This window comes from Callithrix jacchus, chromosome 4 (genome assembly GCF_049354715.1).
Source record: "Callithrix jacchus isolate 240 chromosome 4, calJac240_pri, whole genome shotgun sequence".
Classification (NCBI taxonomy): Eukaryota; Metazoa; Chordata; class Mammalia; order Primates; family Cebidae; genus Callithrix; species Callithrix jacchus.
In genome coordinates, this window is record NC_133505.1 from 66708029 (window position 1) to 66720193 (window position 12165).

A 12165-nucleotide genomic window follows, 5' to 3' on the forward strand; every position below is an offset into this window, starting at 1 on the left:
GGATCTCCAATTGCCAGTTTAACAGGGCAACCAGACCAGTATATTTTTTACAGACAGCTGCTGTGCTGTGGTGCTGGCCGAAACAGCCGCACCGGCTGAAAGAGCCACACTGGCGACCCGTGGGGCTCCTCCACCTGGGAATCTCCTGGTCTGTGGGCAATAAAGATCCATCTGGAAATGCGGCATCCACTCACCCTCTGCGCTTTCACTGGTAGCTGCAATCCTGAGCTGCTCCTACGGTGCCATCTTCTTGAGTATCCTCATTGATTTTTTTGAAGAATTTTTTTGTGTGCCTTTATTTCCTTCAGTTCTGCTCTGATCTTAGTTATTTCTTGTCTTCTGCTAGCCTTTGAATTTGTTTGCTCTTGCTTATCTGGTTCTTTTAATTATGACATCAGGGTGTTGATTTCAGATTTTTTTTCTGCTTTCTCTTGTGGACACTTAGTGCTATAAATTTCCCTCTACATACTGCTTTAAATGTGTCCCAGAGATTCTGGTACATTGTGTCTTCCTTCTCATTTGTTTTCAAGAACATCTTTCTTTTCTGCTTTCATTTTTTAATTTATCCGGTAGTGATACAGGAGCAGGTTGTTCAGTTTTCATGTCGCTGTGTGATTTTTAGTGAGTTTTTAGATCCTGAGTTCTAATTTGATTGCACTGTTGTCTGAGAGACTGTTATGATGTCATTTCTTTTGCATTTGCTAAGGAGTGTTTTACTTTCAATTAGGTGGTCAATTTTAGAGTAAGTGTGATGTGGCACTTAGAATAATGTATAGTATATTGATATGGGGTAGAGAGTTCTCTACATGTCTATTAGGTATGCTTGGTTTAGAGCTGAGTTCAAGTTTTAGATATCCTTGTTAATTTTCTGTCTCATTGATCTGTCTAATATTCACAGTGGAGTTTTAAAGTCTCCCACTATTATATTGTGGGAGTCTAAGTCACTTGGTAGGTCTCTAAGAACTTGCTTTATGAATCCACGTGCTCCTGTATTAGATGCATATATATTTAGAATAGTTAGCTCTTTTTGTTGCATTGATCTTTTTGTCATTATGTAATACCCTTCTTTGTCTCTTTTGGTCTTTATTTGTTTAAAGTCCTGTTTATCAGAGACTAGTATTACAGCTCCTGCTTTTTTTTTTTCTTTCCATTTGCTTTGTAAATCTTCAACCTTTTATTTTGAGCCTGTGTTTGTCTTTTCATGTAGAAGAGTCCCCTGAATACAGCATATCAATGGGTCTTGACTTTTTATCCAGTCTGCCAGTCTGTGTCTTTTAATTGGGGTATTTAGCCCATTTACATATAAGGTTAATATTGTTAGGTATGAATTTTATCCTGTCATTTAATGCTAGCTGGTTATTTTGTCCATTAGTTGATGCAGTTTCTTTATAGCATTGTTAGTCTTTACAATTTGGTATGTTTTTGCAGTGGCTGGTACAAGTTTTTCTTTTCCATATTTTGCTTCCTTCAGGAGCTCTTGTAAGGCAGGCCTGATGATGACAAAAATATCTCAGCATTTGCTTATCCATAAAGGATTTCACTTCTCCTTTGCTTAAAAGTTTAGTTTGGCTGGATATGAAATTTTGTGTTGAACATTTTTTTCATTAAGAATGTTGAATGTTGGCCTTTATGCTTTACTGGCCTGTAGGGTTTTTGCTGAGAGATTGGCTGTTAGTCTGATGATCTTTCCTTTGTGGGCAAGCTGGCCTTTCTTTCTGGCTGCCCTCAGCATTCATTTTTTCTTTATTTCAACCCTGGTGAATCTGACAATTATGTGTCTTGGGGTTGCTTTTCTCAAGGAGTATCTTTGTGGTGTTCTCTGTATGTCCTGAATTTTGAATGTTGGCTTGCCTAGCTATGTTGTGGAAGTTCTCCTGGATAATATCCTGATGAGTATTTTCCAACATGGTTTTATTCTCCCCATCACTTTCAGGTACACTGGTCAAACATAGATTTGGTCTTTTCACATAATCCCATGTTTCTTGGAGGCTTTGTTTATTTCTTCTCACTCTTTTTTCTCTAATCTTGTCTTCTTGCTTTATATCATTGAGTTGAACTTTAGTCTCTGTTATCTGTTCTTCCACTTGATTGATTCAGTTATTAAAACTGTGTATGCTTCACAAAGTTCTTGAGTTGTGCTTTTCAACTCTATCAGGTCGTTCTTCTCTAAACTGCTTATTCTAGTTAGTTGTATAACCTTTTCTCAAGGTTCTTAGCTTCCTTGTATTGGGTTAGAATATACTCATTTAGCTCACAGGAGTTTGTTATTACCCACCTTCTGAAGGCTTCTTCTGTCAATTCATTAAACTCATTCTCTGTCAAGTTTTGTTCCCTTGCTGGTGAGGAGTTCTGATCCCTTGGAGGAAAAGGGGCATTTGGACTTTTGGAATTTTTAGTCACTTTGTGCTGGTTTCTCCTTATCTTTGTTGGTTTATCTACCTTTGGTCTCTGAATTCAGTGACCTTTGGATGAGGTCTCTGAGTGGACATCCTTTTTGTTGTGATTCTTTCTCTGGTAGTTTTGTCCCAGAGGGGTACCCACCAGATGCCAGCCACAGCTCTCCTGTATGAGGTGTCTGTTGGCCCTGGTCTCCCAGTCAGGATACATAAGGGTCAGGGATCCATTTGAGGAGGCAGTCTGTCCCTTATCAGAACTTGAACACTGTGCTGGGAGAGCTGCTGCTCTTTTCAGAGCTGTTGGGCAGGGACATTTAAGTCTGCTAAAGTTGTGCCCACAACTGCCCCTTTTCCCAGGTGCTATGTCCCAGGGAGTTGGGGTCTTTATGTATAAGTCCCTGATGGGCTGCTGCCTTTTATCAGAGATGCCCTGCCCAATGAGGTAGAAACCTAATGAGACAGTCTGCCTGCAGTGGTCTTGTTGAGCTGTGGTGGGCTCCACCCAGTTTGAACTTCCTGGTAGCTTTGTTTACACTGTAAGGTTAAAATCGCCTACTCAAGCCTTTCCCTCCATCAAGCTTGCCCTTCCCAGGTCGAGTTCAGACTGTTGTGCTGGCTGTAAGAATTTCAAGCCAGCAGGTCTTAGTTTGTTGATCTAGATGGGGACGGAACCTGCTAAACAAGACCACTTGGTTTCCTGGCTTCAGCCCTTTTCCAGGGGAGTAAACATTGTATCGCCAGCATTCCAGGCACCACTGGCGTATGAAAAAAAAACACTTCTGGGGCTTGCTGGTGTCTGCCAAATGGCCACCCAGTTTTGTGCTGGAAACCCAGGGTCCTAGTGGTAGTATAGGTACCAGAAGGAATCTCCTGGTCTGCAGGTTGCAAAGACTGTGGGAAAGAGGGTGTTATCCAGGCCAGAATGCAGGGTACAGACTCTAATGACTTTTCTTCTAGGAGAGTGTATTCCCAGACCCTTTGTGCTTACCTCCTTTGGCTCAACCTTTTTGGGCTGCACCCACTCTCCAACCAGTCCCAATGAGATGAACCAGGTACCTCAGTTGGAAATGCAGAAATCACCTGCCTTCTGTGTTGATCTTGCTGGGAGTTGCACACCGGAGCTGTCCCTATTTGGCCATCTTGCCAGCAATCTGACATCTCTCTTTCTTAACTAACCAGTCATTTTATTTTATGACAAAAGTTACCATACAAGTTTTTTTTATATAAAATTATTTTCCTTTTAAACTTTCTTACCAAAAATACCTCTTTATGTCTAGAACTTTTTTTTTACATCTCTCTTATTTACTGGGTCTTTTTGCCTTGTTTCATACAAAGGCTTTTAATTAGACAAAATTACTTCCTTTTGGTAAAAACTTTTTTAGAATATTATTTTCCTATAAGTTTTTTAAAATTGGAAATGGCCCAGATATTTAGTCACTATGTATTATTTAATTTAATATAACTTTGGATTCTAAATTATATGACAAGTTTTTTATAAATGTTTATTTCCTTACAGGTACTTAATTAATTTTAATAGTTTACTTAGATTACTTAAGGAAACTATTATATTAATTATTTTCTTATTAAAACTTTTTATAGCCTGCAAATTTCAGGTCTTTACCAGAGTAAGAATCTTAAGGTTAAATAAATGTTTTGGATTTTTTTGTGTGTGCCAGTAACTCAGGATTTAACGTTTTCAATGATCCAACGTTATTAGAAAACATATTTATAAAAAAATTACAATAAGATCATTCTGTTTGGGCTGGATTTATGCCAGATTTTGACACCTTATAATAACTTGCAGAAATGTTAATTATAAAATCATTTGTTCAAAACATCTAAACAATAAAGCATGCTGACAGATATGAAAACATCTCTACTTTTATTTTACTAGAAAGATTAAATGAAGCTTACTTTTTAAGAATTTATTTAAGCCACATGAACTTGAAAAGCTTCTGGGCTTATTTATTTAATTTGATCAATGCTCCTTTAGTTTTAAGCCAGTTGGTTCCTTGTGGCCATAACACACAACAAAACACATACATACACGTAAACACATCTAAGCATGCATACACACTTATGCAAAGAAAGATCCTATAGCTTTTATTTTGGAACTTTAGCTGTGAGATATCAAAACTCACTAGTTTATAAAAAAAACAGTTGGATGCAAAGAGTGGGTTTTATTTCAGCACAAGTAGAAAAGTCCTCTAAACTAGAAAAAATACATTTTTCTTAGGTAAAAACCATACACTCATTTTTTTTTTTTAATAAACTTCATCCAAAACACATCTTACTCCCTTGCTATTCAAATTCTTAGTAACCTTGTTTCTCAGTTGAAAGCCTAGAAGTGTTTAATTTAATTCAACATAACATGACTTTAAGATTTTAAATTACTGTAGAGAATTTTGAGACTAAATTTATCAAATTAATCTTAGCAAAGATTACTAAAGTCCTGTGAACTAAAAAGCCTCTAAGCTAGTTTCTATTAGTTTGATAAATTCTTACTTTCTTTGATCAAATTAATTACAGTTCTTTTATATTATTTGGCAGTAAAATATCACTTCCCCATGACATATATAATCATATAGGCATAACAGATACAGACAGAGGCAGAATTTTTAGATTTATGATTTCTTTACTTATCTGTTTTCAAAAATTTTATCTCCCCTACCTTATTAATCTCTTGATTATATGTTCTCATTTGGATTTGACAAAGCCAGGTAGAGTGGATCAAATCTGGTGGGAGAAAAGCCCAAGAAACAACAACAAAATCCAAATAATACAATTACTGAGCACTCCTATGGTAAAGAGAAATTAAGATCATTTGCTAATTAATCTTAACTTTTAGTTACTAAGGAAAATTTTTAAGACAAAATCTCAATTTAGCTACTTACCTAGGAATGGGGCCCAGGCTGAAGACTTCTACCACCTCAGAAGCCTAAGAAAACTCAAATTTGCCTTCCCTGTCAGAAGCCAGCTGAAACCCCAGAATGAAATTGTCTGCCCTCCATCATCATGGAAGCCGGAAAAACCTGCCTTCTGTGGTGGAAGTCAGGAAAACTGCAGAAAAAGAGTTGTACAGCAAAATAAACCTTAGATCTCAACCAAAGTTTAGGATATTAGGGATTCCCTTGAGGGGAAACTCCTAGGCCTCAGTAAATTGTTCTATTGGTTTGGGCCTTAAAGGTAGCCCAGGAGGGCACTAAGCTCCTGTAGGAGAGGTGCCTATGGGACCTCTCAGGGCCACCTCCACTCAGAGTTTCTTCCATTGGCCACCAGTTTGAAAACCAAAAAGGCTCTGTGAAAGTCTCAATAAATTTAGAAGTTTATTTTGTCAAGGTTAAGCCCATGTCCAGAAGAAAAATGTCATGAAATCACAGAAAGTCTGAGATCTGTGCCTTTCTCCATAATTGATTTTGAGGGCTTCCATATTTAAAGGGAAAAGGCTGGGTGAAGAGGAAAGAGGAAGGTTATCATAATTCACATGTTACAAGGGAAACAGAGCAGGAAGGGGGATAGTCAATTACATACTCACGTTACGTGCAGTAAATCTGTACTTTGTATAAGATAAGGTGAACAGAGAGTGGTGATGTTTTATCTTTTAACTGTAGCTCTCTGCTTGGGAACAAAAGGAAAAGTAGTCTCTTGCATGACTCAGTTTTCATCATAACTTTTTATTTTTTTGGCATAGTGAATGGAGATCCCTACTTTTTATTTTCATTTCACATGAAAAACAAGGCAACCTGAGAAAAATCACTGTATTTCTGTAAGTTAGAGGCAGATACGTTGTTAGCTTTACAAAATGCAACTCTATTTTCTCCCAAAAAGTGTGTATAAGTATCTGTTTCTAAATGTAACTCAAAACAGATATGTATATTTAACTGTAATTAAATTTAATTTACATATGCCATGGAAAGTTATTGTGCATGAACCAAGTAATATTTAATTCAACATTGAAGGCCACGCACAGTGGCTCACACCTGTAATCCCATCAGTTTGGGAGGCTAAGGTGGGCAGATCACTTGAAATCAGGCATTGGAGACCAATTTAGACAATATAGTTAAACTAAAAATACAAAAATTAGCCAGGCATGATGGGGTATACACTTGTAATCCCAGATACTCAAGAGGTTGAGACAGAAGAATCACTTAAACCTGAGTGGTGGAGGTTGCAGTGAGACAAGATTACACTACCGCTCTCCACTGCAGTGTTTTCCTGGGCGACAATGTGAGACTCTGTCTAAAAAAACAAACAAACAAAAAACCTTAAAAAAAAAAAAAGAAAATCCTTCATTGAGTAGCTCTGGTTTTAATTATTTTTCTATTTTTAAAGAAAATAGTTTTACATACTCATAGATCAGAATGGCTGATTCTTACGGTAGATTTATCCTGTGTGTGTGGAAAAAAAATCAAAAATCTGTGTTCTGGTAAGTATACCTATAAAAAAATAGTAATTTTTTCTGTGTCCTAAAATAGGTTCTATAGACTAACCTAAAGGAAAATGCAGTAAATAATTTTGAACTATAAGTTTCTGATTAAATGTCTTGGCTAACCAATGGAGTTGTACTTGGGGTAGTAGTTAAGGTCTGATTCTGAGAACACTTTTAGTGTACGTTCTTCCAAATAACTGATAGTCACAGCAACACCCAGTGTTTCTGCATCTGTAACAAATAGAAAAGTACAGAAAATAATATAAGAAATGTCTGAAAGTACATTTTATTCCAGAAAAACTTTTATACAGTGAAACTTAATGCCCCAAATTGCATAGGAGATACTTAGAATGTTAATTATTCCTTACCTCATTGATGATTACTTATCAATGCAAATCACAAAGAAAGAATTATTTTAATTAATGTGCATATTAAAAGGAGGAAGAAACTGTGCCTTTATGACTGATGTTCTGTTTAAGAATAATTGCCTCATTAACCTTACAATATCAACTCCACCTCATTTTGAAGGTCAAATAAATGGATTTATATACTTCTGAGTAGCAGAAAATTTTAGATAAAGCGTTGAAAGTGCTTCTGTCTCATTTGTTAGAGTTAAAAATTTTAAGGATAATCCAGAAATTAAATAAAATAGTTATAGAGACATAAAATGTAACTATTGTTATTTTTGCATTATTTGTTCAAAGAAAGAATGATGACCCAGGCTGCCATAAACTATATGAATTCTTGGAATAAGAAATGATCAAAATATGAGATGTTTCTTCTATGTAAGACTTTAAAAATACAATGGCAAGATTCCTAAAGAGGGAGTTTAGAATGTAAAATAAAATACAACCATGGCTTTGCTTATACAAAAAATTGGTGTGCTATTTTTAGGATACCACTTCAAGAAGTGTCAGGAACCCTGGCCTATATTAAATGACCATACCAATATTGTTTTCTAAATTTTTGGAAGTAATTATCCTTCCTATTGATATTAACTCTCTCTGAAATAAATTGAGCATGAACAAGAAATTTTTCACTGTAACTGGACTCTCAATTTAATGGAACTTGCTGAAGGGTAAGAAGCCATTGGTTTAGTTTTAAAAGGCTGGAATGCTGATGAAATCCTCTGGAGTTTCAAACATCTGTACAAATAACCAACCCCAATACCATCATTTATCATAATCTACAATCATGTAACAGCTTTGGTCATCAGAGTAAAACAGGATAAACATGCATCTTTGTTTACAGCAAGTTATTCTCCTGTTTAAATGAAAAGAAACCTTTCTGTCATTGCATAATTTTTTAATGTCTAAATAAATTTTTTATTAAAAAATCTTTTTTACAGAAAAGTTGCAAGGGCAGTTCAGTGAGTTCTCATATACCCGGTACTCAGTATTTACTATTATTGACATAGAGTATGGTACATTTGTCACAATCAGTGAACCAATATTGCTACATTGTTATAGCTGAAATCTGGACTTCATTCAGATTTCGGTACTTTCTCCCTAATGACCATTTTCTGTTCCCGAATCCCATTTGAAGCAACATACAACATTTAGTTGTCATGTCTCTTTAGACTTGTCTGGGCTGTGACAGTTGCTCAGACTTTCTTGTTTTTGATGTCCTTGACAGTTGTGGGTAGTACTAGTATCAAAAATTTAGGTATTTTGTAAAATGTTTGTTTATTCATGTTTATCTGATGTTTTTCCCTTAGGGCTATGGACTGTGGGGAGGAAGACCACACAGGTAAGGTGCCTTCTCAATATGTCATATCAAGGCAAGGATACATGCAATCAATATGACTCACCACCATCATTGTGGACTTTGATTATCTGGCTGTAGTAGTATTTGTCAGCTTTCTCCACTGTAAAGGTTGTAGCTGAATATTTAGTAAACATTAGTATGTGTTGGAAGAGTTGTGTATCCTCAAAAAATAAGACATATGCCCACCTGTCTAGTAAGAACAAGTTTTTGCCTGGAGAGAAGGAGTTTAGAGGGATTTTAAAATCCTTTTTAACTCTGGGATTTCAAACTCCCACTCTGTATTTATTCACTCTTGTTAATAGCAGCTGAGTAAGTGCAATCTCTTCATTGTAAAGAAATTGATGGATGATCTGAAATACATATCTTAAGGCTAAGAACTAATTGGAACCCCCTAACATGAGTGTTTGGATTTTTCTGTATTGTCTTTACTTTTACTTTTTACTGATTTTAGGAATAATTTCTGGATTTTTATACCATTTTTACATGGAAAGGCCTATGACACAGATGGAATGTCCAACTTCAAATAGCTGATGGCCCATAAGCTCCAAACACATCACTAAGAGAAAATAAAATAGTGGGCAAGGAGAATGTTATAGGAACGAATTGTAGCAGAAGTGGGGGAGTGACGTATGGGGGAGAATGTGTTGTTAGAAATTTATGTGCAAATAGATCAAAGTCATAGTCCCACAAATATTAAAGTTCCCTAGACTTTAGGAAGTAAATAGTATTTAAGATTGTTTTTAAGTTGTATTATTGCACTAATTTAAAAGTTCCATGTCTTCATAGGCTTACTGTCTAATGAGAGAGGCAAGGAAAAACTGGATAAATATAATGATCATGGAAAGTGCTAGTACACCTATCATCTGAGAGGAGGAAATAAGTCCACACCACACATACACATACACTTTGATACACGTTTATAACTTTTACCTCTTATTAATATATTCCATTTTGGTTTGTTGTAGACCTATATATGTATGCTGTATGTGGGTGCTTCATTTGGAATACATGTCCCAGGAACTTTTGGCAGTAATTAAGGTCAACTTAAATAGATAAAAGAACACATAGGAAAGAACAATTTGATTTCCTCAACTACACAAAGCTAAAGTGAGTCGGAGGTAACCTTAACTGAGATGACCTTACAGCCATCTGACATTTCCCAAATAAATCAATACAGTATGAGATAAGATTTAAAGACTATAAACATGTGAAGACTCTATTTCCTCTGCCAGTTATGGGTGTCAGGGTAATCAGAAAAAAACAGAGAAGGCAAATGAAAGCTAGAATGAAAACCAGCAGATGATATGGCAGCACATGGTCAGCATGGGTTAGAGGTTAAGATAATGAACTCCAAAAGCAGAGTGTCGGGGTTCAGATCTCAGCTCTGCCAATTAGGTATGTGACCTCTCTGTGCCTCTGTTTTATAGTCTGTAAAAAAGGAAAATAAAACCTATCTAGTTTTCATAATATAGTTTTAAAAATTAAATGAGTTAATATTTGTAATTCTATTAAAATTAACTCTGACATGTAGTGACCATGTAAGTGTTAACTGTTTATTGTTATTTCTTAGAGCAACTAAGGGTAGCTTCTTACAGCTGTTCTAAATAAACACTTCAGAATCAAATAAACTTAAGTTTTAGTTCTTATCCACTATATGTGACTTTGGGTAAGTCATTTATCCTCTCTGAGTTCGTTTTCTTAAATAGCACTTATGAGGAGTAAATAAACCATGCACATATAGCCTTTAAAATATCAGCTTAGTCTTTATAGTAATTATTAACATACTGATAGTACTGGCTAAATAAAAAGTAGAAGTAAACCAAGTGAAGAGAGATTTCTTAATGAAAAGAAACGGACCCTAGCACTGGCTATCACTGCACTTGGAGGTTCTCAAACATCTGTGATGGGAGGACAGTGTACTGCTACTTTCAGGGCCACAGAAAATGCTGCTAATCTTTGTTATCAAAAGATATTTTATGAATTGATTTTTGACTTTGAAAGAGAAGGACTTGGTTGTCCAGCAGGTGTGTTTCTTCTATTTAGTGTGTGTGGTTTGCAAGCAAGAGAAATATAAATATACATAAAATCATTTGTATACTTCATGCTGTGAACATATTTTTGCATAAGGGTTATAGTCACTAGGTATATCTTTATTCCAAAGTTGCTTCTACATGGTATGTGTTTTCTTTACGACTGTGGATGAAGTTATTCACAAACAGAAAATGTGAATACATCAAAAAAAATTGTGTCATTCCTGCTAAATTAGTTTATATCTTGTAGACAGATACTAGGTAAAGTCTTATTATATTAACATGTTAGAATGTTTGGGGTGGGTTACAGAGCATTGATTATGGAAAGATATGTAGGTATAAATAGGATAAATAGCAGGAAAGCAATTATGTAAAGGTGTTCAGCAAGATTTTTAATGAAAAAGAGTAAGTTTCTAGACATGATGAAAACATGGGAACCAGATATATCCTCATACTTGAAACCACTGAAAAAAAGGCATAATATATAAAGCAATAGTTTACAGGCAGCAAAGTCAATAATCCCTGAGAGAAAGGAAACAGTCCACTTGATTATGAAAATCTTCCTCTGCTGAGGTCACCCTTTGATGAACATTCACATGGCACACAAATATCTTCATGTCTTTTGACTATTCTGAGAGGTTCTTTCCACATATCTCTTCCCCAGATTTCTTTGTCACCACTTTTCCACTCATTTTCTTTCCAACCCTCACCATTCAGCCATACAATTGACATACATGACATACATATATCCCAAAAGTTGAAATATAATCACATATCTAGCTATTTCTCCTTCCAAGCAAAGTATACAACCAGTTGAATTGCCCATAATTTTGTCCACTGGGAAGATTTCCCTTCACCACTGTCCTTCAGGAATGTCCCCTAAAATGCTGTAATGCTACAGTTGTCCACTCTCAGGTGGTGCCTGCGTATCATGCAAAACCACCTCTAAACCAAGCCCCAATCTCTCCTCTTCTGTCTACTGATTAGAGGGTATCTTCAAGGATGGAGTTTTAAAATATGCTTTTGAATAAGCATTTCAGATGATTTTAATACACCCTAAGTTTTATATATATAGATATATAATTATAGTTAGATTCTTGGAAAATATGACTTGACCCATACTACAATTATGCTTTATAAATGAGATTTATCATATGTATCAAGCACATCTGCAGGTTTACTGAACATTTTCAAGTAAATTTTTTACTGAACATTTTCAGAAAAAATAGTAAAATGTATATACAGAGGAGAACACTAAAAGGATACCAGTAATGACCTTTTCATACTCTAAATACAGAAATAATTGTCAGAAATACCTGAATTCTATTTTAATTTCATTTTGTGGCTTCAGACCATCTAGATATTCTCTCTGTTTCTGTTTTCTCAAGTGGTAGAATGGAGAAAATGCTATAAATGCCAATAAATAAAATATAGATGACTGGCCATCTATAACTCTAGTAATTAAGTTTTCAAGAAATCCTGCCAATTCTCAGGATTTTTAGGAGCGGATTACTTAGCTTGCATTTCCGGACTTCATCTTGCT

At 35.5% G+C, this 12165-nt stretch overlaps 1 long non-coding RNA gene across 1 annotated transcript in view; it reads left to right on the forward strand.

Annotated features, from left to right (window-relative positions):
• The window catches only part of LOC103792483 (uncharacterized), a 576568-nt gene that overhangs the window by 196719 nt on the left and 367684 nt on the right, over positions 1 to 12165 (forward strand). Inside the window, exon 2 of the long non-coding RNA XR_008480695.2 lies at positions 8543 to 8574. This is a non-coding gene — a long non-coding RNA (uncharacterized LOC103792483). The remainder of the gene's footprint in view (positions 1 to 8542; positions 8575 to 12165) is intronic.